This window comes from Podarcis filfolensis (assembly GCF_964270895.1).
Source record: "Podarcis filfolensis genome assembly, chromosome: 1".
In the NCBI taxonomy this organism is placed as follows: Eukaryota; Metazoa; Chordata; class Lepidosauria; order Squamata; family Lacertidae; genus Podarcis; species Podarcis filfolensis.
The window spans coordinates 69,442,996-69,462,758 of record NC_139604.1 but is presented as its reverse complement, the minus strand read 5'-3'; the positions used below and the strand labels follow the sequence as shown (position 1 = coordinate 69,462,758).

At 42.0% G+C, this 19,763-nt stretch overlaps 1 protein-coding gene and 1 long non-coding RNA gene across 3 annotated transcripts in view; one reads left to right on the top strand and one right to left on the bottom strand.

Annotated features, from left to right (window-relative positions):
- The window catches only part of GALNT18 (polypeptide N-acetylgalactosaminyltransferase 18), a 354,194-nt gene that overhangs the window by 103,766 nt on the left and 230,665 nt on the right, over window positions 1–19,763 (top strand). The window lies entirely within an intron of this gene.
- On the bottom strand, window positions 1,156–15,423 carry LOC310756592. Its single transcript, XR_014544942.1, has 3 exons — window positions 13,845–15,423; window positions 13,165–13,689; window positions 1,156–12,903 (listed from the first exon to the last, which is right to left on the bottom strand). It is a non-coding gene; the product is annotated as an uncharacterized lncRNA (long non-coding RNA).

Here is a 19,763-nt window from a genome sequence, read left to right as displayed (position 1 = left end):
AATACTGCATGGATATTTGATTTTTATGCACTCTGCTCTGGTATCAATTTTTTTGAATGAAAGCTTGGTAAAGGTAAAAGGACCCCTGACCATTAGGTCCAGTCGTGGCCGACTCTGGGGTTGCGGTGCTCATCTCGCTTTATTGGCCAAGGGAGCCAGCGTACAGATTCCGGGTCATGTGGCCAGGATGACTAAGCCGCTTCTGGCGAACCAGAGCAGCGCACGAAAACACTGTTTAGACACCTTCAAAATAAGTAAAGCTTTTCAATTTTAGAGCAACCTTACAGAACAAGGAAGAAGACCATTTGTGAAATAAAAGGTATATCTGGATTTATAACTCTGCTTTAATTTAATATTCCCTGTAAATGATTTTCTTACATTATAAGAAGAAATCTTATTTTTAATATAGTCATTTAGTTACATTGGCTTTAATGTGGCAGAGGTATGTGTTATTTAACCTCCTTTGTCAAAATTGGAACTGTGTTAGCAGGTGTGAGTGATTTTTCTTCTTAGGTTAGCATAGGTTGTCTTTCTAAACTAACTGGTGGCCTTAAAATATTTGTGTTTCACCCTTTCAGAAGTAAGACAGGTCAGCATTTGTTGGTCCTTGTACTTGGGATAATTTGCAGTAAAAATGTGGATGTCAGAAGTTGGAAGTTTGCAAGGACCTCAAATCCCAAAGAATTACTGCTTTTTGAGCTCTCCTATGCAGTGTAAGGTGCCAGAACAGGCTTGTAATGTTGTAGTAAAGAGCATCATGTGAGCTACAGGAGCACTTTCATGCTGGCAAATGTGTTGTTCAGTTTGGTTGTGGCTTTTTCATAATTTGCATTAGTAACATTGATTGCTGGGTTTGCCCTTTTATGTTTTGGGATGTGTGTTGAGAGCATCACAGGGAGCTTGATTCAAAACAGATCCTAACAATTAGTTTAGAAATTATTGGATCCCTTCTGAACTGAAGAATGTCAGCCATCACTAATACACTGCTGTGTATGTGGATATTAAACCAATTTAGGCTGGAAACAAAAATGAAGTCTCTAAAAATTAGCAATGTTATTAGACTAAAACATTCTTCCTGAAACTGCTTCGGGAGTAAAGAACAACATATAGTTGAAGTTATTTGGAAATAATAGATTAATGGATAATATCTTGTAGTTTCTCTTCCCTTATGGATCAACTCAAGCTGTCTGCATTTTCTGTATGTGGTCACTGTGGTGTTGATCACAAACTGAACTGGTGGCTTGATCTGATGGTTTGACAGTCCTGTCTTGCTTCAGAGGGGTAGGATTCCAGACTTCCATATACCTGTAGATTCCAGATTTTCCTCCTTCAGGAAAACCTTTTCTTGTTGGATCTTTATACATCTGCCACAACCCCCTTGCATATTGCTGAGGTTTCTGGATCAGAAATTGCGCGGTGGCAGCAGTAGGCGCCATTAGCTAAAGTGGTACCTCAGGTTAAGAACGGTTTCACGTTAAGAACAGACCTCCGGAACGAATTAAGTTTGTAACCAGAGGTACCACTGTATAGAGAAAGATCAGCAATGCTGGAGAAATAGTTCTCTTCCTCCTCTTCAGTGAAGCTTGGCTGTCACTATGGATTTTTTTGATGGTTAGCTCCTGATAATGTTTTCAGTGTGCTCCAGCCTTGCCTTGGACAAAGACAGAAAACCACTGCGCTAGACATCCTTCCAGCCCAGTGGTCCCATGAATGGTGCCTAATAATCGAGGCTTCTGGCATCTTATAACAATACAGAACACTATTTAATAAGTGGATTAATTCACTTTAGACAAAGCCCTTATTTCATGCAGTCGTTCTTAAGGGTGACAAGGAGACACACAATACATTCTTTCCTGTCTCAGCAGTCACACCAAAAGGAAACTCTCGTTCCCTCTGCTTCCAGCATGGCAGCACAAGTTGGGAAGAACCATTTGCTTTACAGCTCTGCAGTTAAGCTCTTAATGCAAAAGGTTTGAGAAATAATTTTGAGGGGGTGGGTTGTATGAAGCTCCAAGAAACTTGGAAGCTTTACCAGGGCTGGTGCCAAAGGTTTGCATGGTGAGTAGAAGAGTAGCCTAATAGGGGGGAAACTGATGAGAGCTTCCTGGACCTTACTTCTCCACGTTACCTTTGCACTATCCTTGTTGCCCAGAAATCAGTGGTGGTGGTGGCAGCAGTGCCTCTTAGTGAATAGGAGGCACTGCTGGTTTCCTTCCACCTGTTGGCGGCAGGGGCGTCACTTTGTGGTTTGCCTCCGGTGTCAAAATGTCTTAGGTGGGCCCTGTCTGTTGCATAGTAATTCAAGTGTAGGGAAATTACATGATGCACATACATGTGTAAATCAGGCCTGTGGTGTGATGCCTAAGGTGGCCTAATTTGAGTTTGTTTCCTTGATGCAACCATTTTGAATGATTATAGGTCTTCATACTGTCTGGAGGCTCAGCTCTGCCACAGGATCAAGCTCTAAAACTTAAATATTAATGTTACAAAATTAAAAAATAATGACATACAAAAGAAGAGATTATTGAGCACAGATAATTCATTACGCGCCGTATTTTCACAGCCACAGTATTCATAGGCTTTGTGTCCTCACTTTATCTTAGAGTGTCTGACCAAAGCAGCATCTGAACTTGTGGCGATCTAGGAATGCAGGGATTACCATTTACATGGGAAACAAAGGGGTGGTAGCCAGCAAGTTTTAAGCACATTTCTGGACAACTTTGACATGTGAAGTAAGTTTTCAATAAATTGTGAAAGAAATAAAGTTCTAAAACACCGTGGAGTCTGAATGTGTGTGATGGGGAAACCGACTGCTTTTCTTGTAACAGAATTCCATTTATCCTAGCATTACTTGGTTTTGTGCGTGACAGTCTAGATATAGATATATTTCTGTGCTGTGCAGTTTTCTGCCTTTTAATGAGGCTTTGAGGAGATCAAGGTCAGACTTTTAAAGATTTGTTCCACAAAAATCCATAGTTCTTTCCTTTTGGGTGTTTTGCTTCACCCTGCCATTGGCTTAAAAAAAAAAAATCTTGAAAGATGAAGAAGAATGGTTTGGGCACTTTTGCATGCTCACATCATGTTATCAGCAAATGTGCCACATTTTCCTTCCTTTTGAAATATTCTCTTTTATCAATCAGCTGGGGCATAGTCGAGAGAATGAGAAGAAATAATGTGAAAGATTCCAGAACTCTATCCACAATGCTGTTCAAATTCATCACGTGAACGACACTGGAATTATTTTGGTCCTATTTATCAGGCACATAAAACAAAGCATATAGTAACTCATTTCGTCAAGATGTATCTATTCTCCCAACACACAAAGGCCCATTAATGTATAAACATTTCGGTGAAATAGCTGTTAAGAAGCCTGCTTATGAAGAGCTAATATTTTTCCCCATTTCTCCTTGTATCTGTTTGTTTGCTTATGCAGCAAGAAAACTTGAAAGAGAAATGATGCATAAGAGCTTTTATTTGTGTTGCAGCACAAAAACAAAGCTTTGTCACATGGTTAAAGAAAGCTTGTCATTTTTCCATTCTAAATTAGAAGCAGAATACAGTTAATGGGGGAAGAATCAGTATGCTCATACTGGGATCAGTCTGATGATTTATTTATTTTTTATAAGTTGAGGGGAAAAAGCTTGACATGACAATTCACTTTTTAATTCAGCTTTTTCTTTTTCCCCCTCAGAGGAAAAAAGGCCCTATCCTTTTTATTTGAGAGACATTCTATATCACATTCCTTTACCAGGTTAACTAAGTGCAGGTATATGCTTGTTTTCAACTGGTGGGTTCATTTGTAGCTTGGAAACGGATGTTGTTCCAGGTGCATGCTTAACTGAGGCAGCCAATTAGATTTAAACCCATTTCTACCTTTGTCAGGCCTAAACAGGTGGGGTTGCAGGTGTTCTCAAGTGACAGGCAGAGTGAGAATAATTGCAGTGTGGGGAACCAGAGAGGGTAAGATAAGGTCCGTTACTACTTCAATTTTCGGTGAGGAAACAACATTTTAAGGAGCAACACACACACAGAATTTTGAGAGCTCCTCCTGATTAACTTTCCTCCTCAAGAATCTGAGGGCAGTTGCACATGTAACAGAATAGCAAATTCGTTCAGCACCTCAACCACATATCCCAGTTCAGATGGAATGGAGGGATGGAGCTGGGTGTTTGTGAGCTATCCTATCCAGCTTCATTCAGCTGCTGCCTTGCATGCCAGACTCCACTATCATGCTACATGCTTTGACTAAGGGGAATATTGGCTGAACTTGCTCATTGGTGAAAGGGTAGTTAACTGACAGTTGCTCCCTCCCCAGATGAAAATTAACCTGCCACTCCTGAACTTTTCTCACACTTAGGAGTTAGGGTGAACTGAGAGGCAGTGGCAAATTTAAGTCAAGGTATCACAGGCTGGTCTTGCCTTCAAGGCAGGTTGGGTACCCCCACTTGCATTTCCACACCTAAAAAACAAAAATGAAACCTTAGCCCATCAGTTACTGGCAGTAGCCTCTGAGCTAAGTGAGGAGGCATTCTCTTTGAAAGGTTTCATTTCGGAGAATCTGACTTAAAATTACACAATATTTTTGCCACTCTGCTTATTGGCCTGCTGCTTGCATTTGTCATTGTGTCGATGTTTTTTTCTTGGAATTGGAATATAAATAGTACTTTTGTTTGTTTGTTTTAAGTCAAGAACATCAACCTTATGAAAGCCATATTTATTCCTACTCAAAATGGGGAGTTATGAAAAGGCACATTTTGACAGATCCTGATCAGAGAATATAAAAATGCATTAACATAATGGCTCAGTGCTTTAGTTATATTTCTGCTAATCCCCTGGCTTGCTAGTAATTAATTATAGTCCTCATAATGAGCTCTGGAGTCAGGACACCAAGACTTATATAAGCCTCTCTTAAGTGTTAGATTTATGATGTACTGTTCACAGTTGTAGTAATTCAACTGGCTCAGGACAGGGCTATGATGCATAAGGTGGTATCACCCCAAGTAAACAAATAGGATAGTTTCATACAGATTGGGAATTATTAATTTGTATGCTTTCAGTCTGTAGAAGTAGAGCAAATGATTCTTTTACCACTTGGGGATACTGAGCAATAAACCATTATGAGCACACAAAAAAGCAATTTATATGAACACTATACTTCTAGCCTTCCCTTCAAGCCCCTGGCTCTGTCGGGTATTGGAATATTAAATTGGCTTCATTCATTTAGTGAAGATTTCATTGAGCTCTCTTGGAACTAAAGTGGAGCATCCCCAGTCTGCCCTTGCAAGCTTCCTGCGATTCTCTTCAGAACATGGCAAATGTGTGAATGAGAATGGAACAAATTGCCTTATTTTCACATGAAACAAATTGGCTCAGCATATGGTCAGAAACAAATTGTGCTGTGGTTATGGTGTATTCCTGCATTGTAAACCTTACTGCATCAGCAGCATCCTGATTCACGTTGAATAGGATGAGGTATTTTCTCTGATAAAACACACACACTTGACATGCACACTTCTGCTTGTCCTGCCACTTTCCAGTTTCTTTGTAGATCCACGTTTGTTCCGATTCAGCGGTAAGCAGCGAGTTTTTCCAGGCAAAGCAGCAGGACAAATGAAAAAACCACTTGGTGGACCTGTGCCTAGATAATACGGGGCAAGCTGAAAACATCTCAAACCTGTGCTTTCAGGGCATGGGACAAGTGGAAGTGTGTGATGTAGAACACTGCATTTCAGGAATCTTGCAAAATGTAGAGGCTGCTTCAACAATGTTTGTAGCTGTGAAGGTGATTTGAGAATCTCTGTCTGGTTTTTGCGCTTTAATGGCTGCTATTCCTTTGCTCAGCACAAAAGCTGCACTGAACTGAATGTGTGAACACGGGGGTTTCTCTGACAATATAGGCTCGACTTAGCCAGGCCCATGGAGCTTCCTGTTCCTAACCAGGTGGGCCACAAACCTCTGCTTCCTGGTTCAGTTGTAGCAGCTACACAAATGATCTGGCGCATGATCTATCAAAGCCTGCCTGCCTAACCAGTGGCTCTTCCCAGGATTCTGAAAGAACTATCTCAATCTGGGGCTTGCTATAGTAACGATTTGCCCCTCAATTTTTATTGGGGCTTGCTGAGGAATTCTTTTTAGCAGGTTCTAACTTACAGGGTCAGAGTGATTCCTGCTTCAGATGAATGCAGGATTTCATCTTTTTATTCTATCACAGAAAGGCAAGCCGGAGGCCTACTCCAGATCTCTCCCCGGTAAATTGCCAGACCATATTTGAGTATGGTAATAACATGCCTGTTAAGCACTAAGTCTGAGCACTAACTTCCAATGCACTTAAAATATACATGCCATGGGTTTAGCTTTTCTGCTGTGCAGGCACAAGATGCTAACCTAAGATGGCTCAACTATGAAAGAAACTGAAAGTTTAATGTGCTAGCTCGTCAAAGGAACTTTTCTGGATCACAGGATTTCATTCTAAATTAAATACTTCTAGTACATATTATGAACTATGTAATACGAGCGGATTAAAGTTAAACTAGAAGAACCAGATGCACAAATATAGGATGGGGGACACCTGGCTTACTAGCAGTACATGTGAAAAGGATCTAGGGGTCTTGGTGGACCACAAGCTTAACGTGACTCAATAGTATGATGCAGCAGCAAAAAAAGCTAATGCTACTCTAGGCTGCATCAACAGAAGTATAGTGTCCACATCAAGGGAAGTAATAGTACCACTCTGTTCTGCCTTGGTCAGACCACACTTGGAATACTGTGTCCAATTCTGGGCACCACAATTTTAAGAAGGATGTTGAAAAGCTGGAACATGTGCAGAGAAGGGCAACCAGGATGATCAAGGATCTGGAAACTAAGCCTTATGAGGAGTACTTGAAGGAGCTGGGTATGTTTAGCCTGGAAAAAGAGGAGACTAAGAGAAGATTTGATAGACATCTTCAAATAACTTAAGGGCTGTCACATGGAGGAGGGAGCATGCTTCTTTTTCCCTGCTCTGGAGGGTAGGACTCGAACCAATGGCTTCAAGTTGCAAGAAAGGAGATTACAACTAAACATTTGGAAAAACTTTGACAGTAAGAGCTGTTCAGCAGTGGAACAGACTCCCATGAGAGGTGATGGACTCTCCTTCCTTGGAGGTTTTTAAGCAGAGGTTGGATGGCTAAGAGCTGAGATTCCTGCATTGCAGGGGGTTGGACTAAATGACCCTTAGGATCCTTTCCAACTCCCATCAGCCCCAGCCAGCATAGCCAACATCAAGGGATTATGGGAATTGTGGTCCAGCAAGGTTTGGAGAGGCACAAGGCCAGGGAAGGTTGCAAATTGTTAGGTGTGATTAAGGCTGGTATCTTTGCTGCCTGAGGTGAGAAGGGAAATAGCTCAGGAGTGTGGCAGATGTGCTGCTCTTAGGCACTTTTTTCTGAAAAGTGACTTATGGAGCTGCTGTAGGAGAAGTGAATGAGGAGGAGGCCAAAGTCAGATCCCCACTTTCCATCAACTCTCAATATACGAGTTTTGAGTGAAAACTAAGAGTGTTGAGGTTCTGAGATGAGACTTTCAAACTGATTGTCTGGCACCACTAAAATACTGCATACTCCTTTCTCTGTAGGCAAACTGCCAGCCAATTGAGGGGTTTCAAGGAGCTCTACCTCAGGGGAATTCATAAACTGCCATTAAACTCTATGAAATATTTTTTGCAGAAAGCTATAAACCAGAGTACCTTCTTGCACAATGGACTCTGCTGTGCTTTTATATTGAATCTTGCACCTTAGCTAGACACTGACCAATGCCTTAAGCTTGCCTGGAGGGGAGAGGGGGCAGCAGATTAATGCCTCTCCCTTATCACTTTTCACCTTTTCCTCTACTCATCTTTCATCACTTCCTAGCTGCCACTGAACCAAGATAGCTGTAGTTGATGAACCCTTGAGGCTCTCTTGACAGAAGAATCCCAACCACCTTAAAGTTATAAGCCTTGGGTTTCCCACACGTGTAAAAAATGGATAAAAGCAGAAGCAAGGATAAATCCTGTTGGAAGTGGCTCCGTGGTTGCCCTTACATTTTCTTTTATTGGATATTGGGTTGCAACTTTCTCACTCTGCTCCTGGATGCAAAGCATATTGTAATATAGAAATATGAAGTGCCTGTCATTTCCATACACTCAACTTAATTAAACTACTTGCATTCATTCCCGGGCAGGAGTGAGCCTTTCAATGTGACAGGCGGCAGCAAGGGAGGGGAGGGAGAAATTACTCCTAGCTGAATGATCCCAGCAAATAAGTTACCCTCTCAGAGGAAATCAAGCCAGGCCTGGCCTGGCAGTAGTGGTAGTATATGTTATATTGATTATTGCTAAAGCAAGGCGAGTAAATAGGATAATTGCACTCTGATTTCACTGGGGAGTGAGCATATTTGTTTTGAAAATATCATACCTGTCCTTCTTAACAGCAGGAGTGCTATCCTTTTGACAGCTAAGAATAAATCTGTACAAAAAATGAAGACTGCCTTTGCAGTTGTCTTTGTGAGAAAATGAAAGCAGAAGAACAAAAATGAACCCATCTTCAATATTTACAGAATGCTAATCGGAGTAGATCTATGCATAGTGTAGTAGCTAGGCTTAATATCTAAACTGCATATTTTTATTCACTGCTTCTAAAAGTTCTTTGTGATGGAAATCTTGAAGCTGTTTTCCATTGAATCTAATTTCATTTTGTTTTGCCTCTCACCCATTTCCCACATGCCTCCTCTACATGGTCAACTTTTGGACAGTTGATCCCTTCTGATAAAGAAACTGGTGTCGGCATTAAGGAAAATGCTGCATGTGTAGATGGATGGTAAAACCTCTTTCAGGTGTTTGCATGCATGGCTACATGTAAGCATACATTTTATTCTAGTTCATTCAGAAATGATATCACAGAGCTGGAAAAAGTGCCAAAAGGTTAACCAATATGGTAAGAGGGGACTGGAACAAACCTGCCATGAGGAAAGGTTGCAACATTTGGGGCTTTTCGTTTAGAAAAAAAGCAGCAGTATCCAATGTTAGACCTACTGTAGTTTATGGACATGACTAACTTAGGTTCATTATTTCAGTGAGTCTACTCTGAGTAGAACTTAGTTGAAAACACTCCAAGGTGGGTAAGGTGGGGATGTGATGGAAGTATATAGTTATTTATGGTGTGAGTGTAGACAAAGGTTTTTGGTTTTGTTTGTTTGTTTGCTCTTTCTCAAGATCATCCAATAAAGCTGAATGGTGGGGGATTCTGGCTGAATTTGTGCTATGTTATTCACTATAAGAGATGTGGTGATGGCCACCAACTTAGGGCTTATCCACACTTCCTTTTGTCCCACTGCTTTCACTTGGGGAAAACTGCTCTTTAGCACTCAGTCAGAGCAAATGGGAATTTGGGTTTTCTCTGGATTGATGTTTGCTCTGGTTTAGCACTAAAGAGTGGGTTTTCTCTGGGAAAGTAATGGGGCAAGAGGAAAAGTGCTTGGATCCATGCTGAGAAAATGTGGGTCAAGCAGAAAGCTGCTCAGGCACAAGAAAGCGGAAGTGTGGACAAGCCCTTAGACTGAAAACGCAGTTGAATTCATTAGGACTCAACTCTGGAGGTGGTTTAGGATGGCCCTGTTAGATGGCTTTGAAAGGAAATCAGACAAAAGCATGCAAGACCATGGCTGTGTGATACTTCCATGGCCAGAAACAACATACTTGGGGAGGAGAGCAACAATGAAGAAAAGCTAAAGTCCGTAAGTTCTTCCTGAGCGGCTTCCCATAAACATCCTCAGTGCTCATTCTTTTCTGTTTCCATTCTCTTGCACAAGGAATTTTAACTGGTTGTTACGGAGCTACCATTTAAAACACGGTGATGTGTGAGAGAATTGCTTAAGCTATCAGAGTTTCTAGCAAATTCTCTTTAAGTTTTTTGTGCCACACATTTTAAAGAACAGACCAAAACCCAGAACAGACCTCAGGGCTTATGCTTGATCAACTACTCTCTCTAGTTCTCAAAAAGAACAAAAATAAAACTCAAGAACAAAAAGGCCCCAATGGCCATTTCTTGTGCAAGAAAAAAAACGTGTCAGTTTTTGACATGTGAAATGGCAGGGGTGGGGAGTCCAAGGGAGCTTTTTGTTTGTTTTGAAATGTGCACTTTGTTAAAGTGGTTGTCAAAAGGGTGAATCGGGTGAAATAACTTATGCTGAAGTGCAGATCAATAAGAAATTACTGAGACAGTAAATTTAAATGGGAAAGGAAGACAGTCAAAATGCAGAGTGCCTGTAAGGAAGGAAGGGAGTTATGTAACTTCTGTTTGCCAGACACTAACAGCTGGATTTTCTGGGGCTTCTCTGAGCCGTAAGGCATTTTTTTTCTGTTCTCCAACTGTGGAACTACCAGTTTCCTCCTCCTCCTCCAACACTCATGCCCAATTCTTTTGAATTCTGACTTTGCAAGGGTGCTTGGATTAATCTACTCTCAGGAATAAATAACTTCTTGTAATTCACTGCCCTTTTCTTTTCAGTTGCTTTGGAGGAAATTGTGTGGTACAGTTTGCTGGCTGCAGCACGGTTGTTTGTGAACAATGGAGCGGTGTCTTGAGTAATTCTGCCCAGGAAATTTGGGTTTGCCAGCAGAGCTGTGAAAACTTGGTCAGAATACACAATGTGCTTTATGGTATCTTAAAGGTTCTTATATGGAGTCTATATGGATTTCACTTCCCCACAAACTCAGATGGGCTCCTATCCAGATAGTTTGTAGGGCCAAACCTGTGTCAGAGATAGAATTGTACAAGTAGGGCCTGAAAACAAAACATTGCAGTGTACAGGGCTGTTCTTAAGAAATCCAGCCCATCTCATTTTAGGATGCTCCATCCTTTCCACTCCCCTGGTTTTCTATTCACGTCGCACAACAGAGAGCCAGCATTCTTTGGCTGGTGAAGACCAAGAGACTTGCAGTGGATCTCTCCTACCCTCTGTACAACCGCACTCTCATATATGCAGATGGATGCTGTGCTTGCCAGTGTATGCTTATTCTCCTCTCTCCCTTATGTCAGCAGAGGCTGCTGCTGTTTCTCTTCTTCACCATCACCTGCTCCCTCAGCCTCTCCTTTTCTGGGCACAGTCAAAGTGGTGCTATGGAGGACGAACAAGATCAGCACAGCTATTACCTTGACAACAGTGTCCTTGCCCACCCACCCTCTCCTTCTGCCCCAGTGGGTTGGTTGGCTGGTGGGTGAGTGAGTGCTGCTACTTCCACAATCCCATGACCCTGGGGTGGGCAGGAGAAGGGAACAAACACCAACAACTGTTTTTACCCCTCCATATGATGCTGCATTCGGCTGAAGAGTAGCAGCACAGAAGGGGCTGGCAAGGTAGTGATGATGAAGAGGAGGAACAGCTGTTGTCATCTGGTGGCAGTTTGTGTTGTGTGCACTCAGGTAAACTATACCTGATATGTCTGATAATGAAGATGCTGTTTGTTATCTGCATCTGATAATGCAGTTTCTGCGTGATGAGTTTGCCTTTCAGGAGGTTTTAGACATGGAGGGCTTCATTTCAAAGCTGTGATTGCCCCCCTCCCGATATGAATTGAGAGGTATTGTCACATGGGGGAATGTATCATGTGCATCCCTCAAGATCTGTCTGAAGTAGCTCAAAGGTAAGATGTTAAAGTTGGGGAGCAACTAAAAACTGAAGCATGTTACAGACTGGCAGATAGTGCAGTCTAGCCACTTCAGCAGAAATGGCTTGCAACACAAGCAGGGATTTTGTAAACTTATAAGAATCCTGGCTGCTAATCTTAGTGTGTAGTTGTAAGATAAGGGCAACTGAGTTTTCGCCTTTAAAAAAATCCACCAGAGACCTAATCGAGAGCTCACGTTTGAGAAGCTGCGGTGATTGACTAGCAGTGTTTCTTGTTACATCCCAGTAAGCTGTGCTGCCAGCAGGCAATCAGTGTGCTACAGTTCTGTTTCTAAGTGTTGTTCTTATCTGGACCACTTTGCAGGGCCGTTAGATGTAAAATGTAGGGGTGGATGGGAGGATACTGGCAACCCCTCAGGGGGTGGGACTTTCACTTGCTGATCCTTCAGTAGTTTTAAGGTTTTTTTCCTTCCATCCTAGGCTTAGAGATTTAGTTGTACCATAGTATGGGTATTGCTGCCTGTCAGCTTGACCTTTAAAGAGGAAAATATATTGTAGCTGTGTAGCATATCTGAGCTTAGTGCCCAGGGCACCACCTAGATGCATGCTTTTCTGCTTAACCAGATCGTTCCTCACTAGAGAGGTTGATAGAAGCAGTTGCTTTATTTGCTGCCAATGAGAGAATGAGCGACCCAAATGTTCTGTTGTAGTGCACTTTGAAAGGCACCACAAAGACAGGATGCTTCCTCTGTAGCATGGATAAGAAGCAAAATTAGTCAAAACCCTAGTGAGTTAAGTGGTGGTGTGCAGAGCCCAAGAAAAGAAGAATCTTAGCATCCTAGTTCTCTGGGCAACTAAACATTTGTCTGATGCCATTAAGATACAGTATTTTACCTATGCACATACAGAGTTAAGGGACGCGGGTGGTTCTGTGGGTTAAACCACAGAGCCCTAGGTCTTGCCAATCGGAAGGTCAGTGGTTCGAATTCCCATGGCAGGGTGAGCTCCCGTTGCTCGGTCCTTCTCCTGCCAACCTAGCAGTTCGAAAGCACGTCAAAGTGCAAGTAGATAAATAGGTACCACTCTAGCGGAAAGGTAAACGGCGTTTCCGTATACTGCTCTGGTTCACCAGAAGCGGCTTAGTCATGCTAGCCACATGACCTGGAAGCTGTACGCCAGCTCCCTCGGCCAATAAAGCGAGATGAGCGCCTTAACCCCAGAGTCTGTCACGACTGGACCTAATGGTCAGGGGTCCCTTTACTTTTTTTTTTATAATAAATTTTTATTGGTTTTACAACATATATTAACACACAAAAACTAACGATTCACAACATAACACATTAACAAACAAACATATAAACACGTATAATTTCATAACCTTTTTTTCTTAAACCTTATTTCAACGACTTCCCCATACCTCCCTTTTCTGCATCCCTGTTTTAAACTTTTTCAGCAACCCCTAATTTCAATTACTTATGATTCAATTTCTTTAATCCTTTTTCTGGTCAGGGGTCCCTTTACATACAGAGTTGGCTCCTAAATATTTGGTGCTGGCTTGTACAAGCTTGTGCAGAAACAAACACACCACACCTCCTCCGAATCTGAGCTTGATTTCAGCCTATGCCTATGGCAGAATGCCAGAAAGCTATTTTTGCCATCCCTGGATATATTTGAGTTCCAAATGATGCATTTAAACCGACAATGACAACTGCTGCTGATCACACACTTAAGGGTTATGTAACTTGCATTAAGACAGGATCTTTTGCAGATCACCCAATAGCTTTCATTATAAGAGCCACAGCCATGATAAACAAAGGTCCTTTATCATATGTTTTGTTTTGTTTTGAGTGTCCATCTATCACATTTTAGGCTTTCATTTATGTATGTCCAAGAAAGATGGACCACTGCCTTGCCCCATGGCATCGTTGTTCCAAGGCACCATTACAGTTGTGGGATCTGTACAATAGGTGTGGGACCTGTGGCCCCCTAGATGTTGCTGCAGCTATTGCTTCCATTATCTCTAACCATTGGCTATGCTGGCTGAGACTGATAGGAGTCAGTGGTGTAGCGTGGGGGGTGCAGGGGGGCCAGCCGCACCGGGCGCAACATCTGGGCGTTAGGGTTAGGGAGCGCAAATCCACGGGTTAGGGGGCGCAAATTACTTGCCTTGTCCTGGGTGCTGACAACCCACGCTACACCACTGATAGGAGTTGGAGCCCAGCAACCTGGGCCACAGGTTTACCCACTTTGGAAAATGACATTGTAAGTCACAGAATGCCACCCTTTATTTTACACAGTGGAGCAAGGAGTGTTAATGTGTTTTTTTATGTTTATGAATTTAATTTCAGCATTAAAACCAGCTGCCATCTTTGGATAATTATTTGAGATAATTAAATAAAATGAAGCAGCAAAGTTTTCCTTAAGGATCCATAAAATTTCCCCCTTCCTTTTGAACTCCAGTCCCTCTGTGGTACTTGTAACCATGTTTTGGTCTCCTTTTTGCAATCCCATGACTACCTCTGTTGATTTCTCATGCTGGATATTAATTATTTGGCTGTATCTGCTCCTCTGTGCAGCAGTATATTAAAACACTATATCTATATCTCTGGTGAATACTCAAGGCTTCACAATATGGAAAAAATGCAAGAAGTTTTGAAACCAATAAATCTGTGCTGCACAGGGTTATGAATGTGAGAAATCTCTTTTTAATTTCAAGTTTGTGCTGAAAGTTTAACATCCATTCCCCCCTTTAAATATTAATGTGTTGTTTGTGAAAGGTGAGAATGAGAGGAAGAAAGGGCTGTGTGCTTAGTCTTGTATTTTTCAAAATTAGCAAAATCACCAATATGTACAAAAGTATATATCTATTTAAAAAAACAACAACAGTATACAACCATTGTGCTTCTTAAGTTTTTCATCCTGCAGTCTTCTAGCTCTTGTGAGGGCATCTCATAGGCTGTTGCAAAAAAGAAACAGTCAGATCTCCATCTCTTGCTTCCGCTGGGAAAACACCTACCAGCACCAGTGGCTCCTCAGTGTGCTCCCAAACCCATGATAAATATCTCAGGAGCTGGGGTACATCTATTCCTTGTATTTCCCTCCTCTTGAAACAATAGTGTTTTGTTTTTTAAAATATTGCAAAAAGGAAGAAGACAGAAACGTGCAAGAGCTGGTTTTTAACCAAGGTGGAAACCAGTGCAAAGATGCATTTGTCACAAGATTGAAGCAAGAAGCAACTAAATATGGTTTTGCCATTTACTATTTAGGAGCAATGCCAGATAATACAGAACAATCGGGAAAAGAGAGAGGGAAGCAGAGGGAAAATATATTTATAAAAGATGCAAAATATTTTCCAGAGTTGGGTTTTCCAATCAGAGCTTGGTGTAGTACTTGTGCATCTGCCAAGAACAATTGGAACAGTGCTAGCTCTTACATGTCCTCGTATTCTGTGTAATAAAACTGCTTCTCTGTGTCTGTTCAGATGAAATTTATTTTGGCTGACAAAAGGGGCACTATAAACAAGAAAAGGGCATTTACCCCTTTGTGTTGCTAATAATGTAGTGTAGCAGATTTGAGTTGACAAATTTCACATTGGTCATTGTTTTCTGATTCAGAAAAAAGTCAAAAATATAATGATGGAAGCAGGCACTTTTTTAAAAAGGTATCCAACAGAAGATGTAAAGCCAATTCCAGAAACTAATAAAATATCCTGAGGCATGTGTACATGTGTCAGAAGCTCCATAACAAGCCTGTGCGACTAATAAGTCTCCACGCTTATTTCCCAAATAAAACATGTTAATAGAAGAACTCAGTCATCAAGTGAAATGACTTGGAAGTCGGTTCAGGACAGGAAAAAATGAAACTGTTCCTTTGCACAATCCATAATTAATGTATGGAGTTCATTGCCGCAAGATTTGAGAATGACTTTTTCTAAAGCAGGATTATGTAGATTCATAAGCTTGTATCTGGCGTTTGTGCAAATGGAAGACAACTTATCCACCCAAACTTTCCCTTTTCTTCCTTTAGCTTTTGGCAAAGCCACTCCAGAGGGGTCTGGGTTAGAGGGAGGCTACCAGATACTGGGGTCTATGCTGCATGGGGATAAAGTGTGGGGTTGGGGAAAATCTTGTGGAGAAATCCTGCACTATTGGAGCTTCAATGCACATAATATTAATCTGCCTGATTTTGGGTGGTTAAGAACGAACCCCACGCCAGAGAAGCTTTTTGGGGTGTTATGGAAAAATTAATGAAATAGCACTTCTACCAGCGAAACCTGACCTGAAATAGTACAGAGAGCAAAAGAAGAAGCCATGTGAAAGGAATGCCTTTTATCCCTGTCTTTGCTCCCCAAATTCTACTGTCCCTTAAATCAGCTTACACATAGGAAATAGCACTGAATCAAAATGAACTGTAGAAACCCTCTGCTCATGAAGATGTCCAGTGCTGTTTGCTCTTGTGTTTATTGATTGCTATTGAGATTGCTACTGAACTCTGTAGCATATCATGTGCAAGTCCTGTGATGGGCAAAAAAAGGTTGTTAGAACCTTGTGCCATGTTCACGGAAATGATGCAGCAGAGGCTAATGTACCAAAAGACAACAGAGATAAGGAGCAATAAAGGATATTAATATTAATGAAGATAAAATGGCTGTACACAATTATTCTCGTTGCTTTGACACTTGCTAATATTTACTAGTTGCAAATTGTATAAAAGGCTTGGTGATGTATTTGTTTGGGGTTTTGATCCATCTATTGACCTACTGCAGTAGAATCAAATAAAGGGGTAACCACCGGGTGCCTTACTGGTTATCTGTGGTCTTGCCGGTTTATTTAAAGACAACCAAAATCCTACCTAGCGTGAACTGCATTTCCATGTCAGGCAGATTCAGGGAGAAGGAAGGGAAGGGAAATACTGTACTGGTTTTGTAAGCTGTTTTCTGCTAAAACCACCATTGGTAGGTGGGTTGGTCTCTCCCCCCCCCATACTTTGCAGGGGATATTTTAGGGGATGGGGGGAGTGAAGGAAAAGATCATCCCAAGTTATTTCAACTTGTCTTACTGGGGTGTTCTGTGACAAAGTGTTGTCTGCTGTTTTTACATGCACAAAGCATATTTAAAAAGGTGTTTGAATGTGTGCTTAAATCACGGTGAAGCATTTTTACTAGGCAGTAAAGACCACCACACTTCTCGCCCTGGCCATGAATGAGTAGAATAAACGTTTCCACGTTTATTGAAAAAGGGTTACCATTGGAATTAAATATTAAATGCTGCATTAATAACACAGTAAAATAACAATATGAGTAGAAGCTTAATGAGATCACAAAGAAGGGCAATTTGAGAGTCAACAGTTGCTGTGCAGCCTGTGGAGAGAGCTCAAGTAATTGGCAGTGAAGAGAAATTAGACAGATTTTACTAGTTAAATAAGACGGTGATTTTAATGAAAACAAGTATATTAAACCTTTCTTGTTTCTGGGGCAATCCACTGGAAAATTCTTTAGTAAAGAATCATTCATAGCACAGTTCTTCAACATAAATATGATAATATATTTATATAAATTAAACATGCATATGGAGCTGAGTAATATGAAACAGCGATGTGCTGACTAGGGAAAGGGAGCAGGAGCCTGGGTGTGTGTAGATTGACACTATGCCATTGGTTAGTGTCAGAATAATGTAGCCCACAGGTACAGAGGGGTTTCACTTCCATTCTTCAAATGAATGGCTTCACATAAGGCAGGTATTTTGAACCTTTTCTGACCAAGGATTCACTTTTCAGTCAAACATGTATTTGGAGATCCATCTCTTACCTTTTTGTCACATATATGCATGGTGGTAGTGCTCCTGCCGCAACCCACCTTGGATCTGGCCATAACCCACTAGTGAGCCCTGGCTCACCAGTTGAAGACCAGTGACCCAAGGCATTTCCAGGGGAACAGCTTCCTGCATTCCTGGTTCTGTGCTATAATCCAGTCAGTGGCAGAGGAAGGGGGTGTGTGGCGTGCCTTAGGTGTCATCACTGAGGGGGGTGGACAAAATGAGTTAAAAAAAAATTAGGCTCACGAAACTTTTTAGGAGTGATGTGGTGGGTTAGGGGCCTGTGGGTTCCGCGCTACCTGAAATGGCAGCGTGGGACTTGTGTCTGCCTACTGCCTCTCCCTCAGCCGCCCTACAGCTGAGGGGGAGGCGTTGGAGAGGATCGCCCCACCCCCATAGGCTGATCACTCCGCCCCCACCTGCAGGACACGCCCCCTCACCAGGCACCCGAGCGGCTATCTACGCCGCTGAATCCAGTGAGAGAGAGAGATGTTCTGGGGAAAGGACAGACATGTTGTCTTCTGCTGGTGGACAGCTGGAATACCAGTGCCTGGCCTTCACAGCCTGCTCACCTGTACTGACTGCTGCACATTAGCCATTTTGGACTGACAGAAGACCTGCAAGAGTTCTAGCAGAACAGCTGCCTGTTTGTATAGGGAAGATAATAACTCAGTAGTGCAGAAAACATGGTCCTAGGTTCAATCCCAGTTAAAAGGAATAGGCGATGACAAAGCCCCCGGAGAACTGCTATGGGTCAGAGTATACCCACTGGAGAATGTGCCATTGGTGAAGGTTTTGAGAACAGTTTGTTTAGGCTGGAAAGATGGGCAGATTTTCATTTGGTGGTTTCTTTAAAAATAAACATAAGATTATTTTGCTGCTGTCACTGACAAGATCAGTTCAATTTACCTTTCATATCAGTCAGCAGGAGGAGACAGATTTAAGATTGGCGTGCGCACACACCCCTTTTGCAGCCTCTTAGAACTTTCCTCCAGATCTGTATCCCTTCTAACCTCCGAGGAGCAATTACTTTGTTGACTGCTGCGGTCTCATGCCCAAAGAGATAGCGGGAGGTCAGCTTGTCTTCATTCTGGTTTGCTTTCAATCTGTACTGTGTGGGTGGCAAGCTGAGCTTGGCAGTCAGTGTCTTTTCTGAAGGTGCTTTGAATTCCCAAGCAGTAATGGTTGTCTCTGATCACTATTCTCTCACTCGCCTATCACAGCAGGATTCCCTGAATGCAGATAGGGAGGCAGGCGTGCTGGAAGCAGAGAGGAGAAAATGTTGGCAGCGTTCTTGTGCCAGCACTTCTATATGCTATCAGTCTCTCACCTTGGGATTAGTCAGTGATTTCGAAGCTCCATTCCTCTTCTGCACTAAGTCAGGCATTTTAGTGATATTTGGGAAAAATCGCCTCCACCATAAATGATAAGCTAGACAACAGGACTAGTTTATAACATAGCCAATTAGTAAAGCAAACTTCAGTGGCTTTTGAGCCCTGTACTTGATGCAGGTAATAAATATGAGTTCATCAATAACTTGAAAAGGTAATTTGTATGTGCCATTTATAGCTACATAATATGCAACAGATGTCTTTCTGTCAGCTTGGTAAAACAATTTATCAGGCCAAGTATATTCCTAGGTGAGACAACAGGCCAGAGATTTGCCTTGCTTGCTGGTACACACTCTTAGCAATATGGGTATAAATACAAAACTACTAGGAAGACAGGAAGTTGCCTTTGGTCCATCTAGACCCTTGGTCCATCTAGCTGAGAATTATTTACATACTCCAGGATTTCAGACCTTTCCCTTCCCTACCTGGAGATGCAGGGATTTAACCTGTGTCTCTCTACTCAAAAAATACATACTCTGTTACTGAACCACAGGCTTTCCTAACTATGTGGAACTCCTCAGGACTGTAGAACTCAAATGTGTTTGAAGTCTGCCTATCATTGCACTCTTTATGTATAACCCTGTTTTCACTCTCTTTTTTGAATTAAGCTACAGTATGATCATGCCTTGTGAGTTATGTTCCAGGGATGGCGCTTGGACACAAACCATGTCTGCCCAAACTGCCTGTGTGTGAACATCCTAACCTGGATGTTTCCCCAAGGCTCTGGGGTGATCTTGGGTGGGCTCCCAAAGCCTGGTAAGCAAGTCTGAGAACTTAAAAGTTGAGAAAGCCACTGGAAAAGTAACATTAAAGCTCTCTACCTTGCATGTAATTAATTTGCAATCTTTCAATCAACTGGCTTTCAACCGCACAAGGTTGAAATCGTGCAAGTTAACTGCATGCAAGATGTGATCAT